This window comes from Rhagoletis zephyria, unplaced genomic scaffold, assembly GCF_001687245.7.
Source record: "Rhagoletis zephyria isolate East Lansing unplaced genomic scaffold, Rhagoletis_zephyria_1.1 Rzeph_scaffold_00256, whole genome shotgun sequence".
Taxonomy (NCBI): domain Eukaryota; kingdom Metazoa; phylum Arthropoda; class Insecta; order Diptera; family Tephritidae; genus Rhagoletis; species Rhagoletis zephyria.
Genome location: NW_016157340.1, coordinates 306,918 through 308,051, shown reverse-complemented (window position 1 = coordinate 308,051; position 1,134 = coordinate 306,918).

Here is a 1,134-nt window from a genome sequence, read left to right as displayed (position 1 = left end):
CAGCTGCAATCGTAGGGACAAAACTATCTTATTTATATGAAGGCGCATACAAATACGAATACCACTACAAGACGAATAAAGGCGAAGACAACACGACTGCGGAGATGAATACGAAGACAAATATGAACACGAATACAAAATCAGAGACTAAAACGAATACGAAAATGAATACGGAGATGAATACTAGGATGAATACGACGACGACATAGCCGAAGATTGATGCGAAGAAAAATATGACGACGTATACGAAGACAGCAACTAAAATGAAAACGAATACAACGACGAAGACGAATACTGAATATCTTCACGAAATAAAGTCGAATGCGAACTAGATGCTCCATAGGACGGAATTTGCCAATTCCAACAGTCAGTTCGCTGCCTTGAGCACAACAGTTTTTCGGTACCTATATAAGTTCATGCTTGTTCTATCTATTTCACTGTCTTTTGAGTAAAAAAGTTCTTCCTTTTAAAAAAATTATGACTTTAGCTATAGATCTAACATTTTTTCTATCGAAGACCCTGCATACAACCACCATTTAGCGAACATAAATGAAAAACTGGCGAATACACCAGAGCCGTTACATGTGACTTATGGGCCACATGACCTTTATTATGGCCGCGTTATTCTTCTGATGATTCACCGTTATTCTTCTTATGATCCAGCCGGGGGATAATGTTTTCATATAACACTCCTAGATCTAAACAAAAATTCATAACATGTATTTCAGTAGTAAAAAGGTATCATTCATATCGTAACCTTATTGGGAAAAGATGCTAACTTATTTTCTTTTCGTCTTTTACAAAAGTCTACCGATCTCAATAAAGGCCTAATGGAATTTGAAAACATTTAGAAATTTCCAAATTAAAATCTTTAGTTTTTACAGTTAAAGCTTCGTAAATACTCAGTAAAGTCACACAAATTTTAGATGGAGCCTTTCTATATTAAGGTAACGATATGTATGTATAATTACATTGTACGTTTGTGTGTATATGTCTGTATATACATTTGTGTTTTTTTTGTTGACTGACAAATCTTAAAAGTATCGTTCTTACTAATTATTTTAATTTTGTAAGGGAATATGATTTTTGGTGTCCTTAAAGTTGAAGCACTTGAATTTTTTTTTTTTTTTTTTT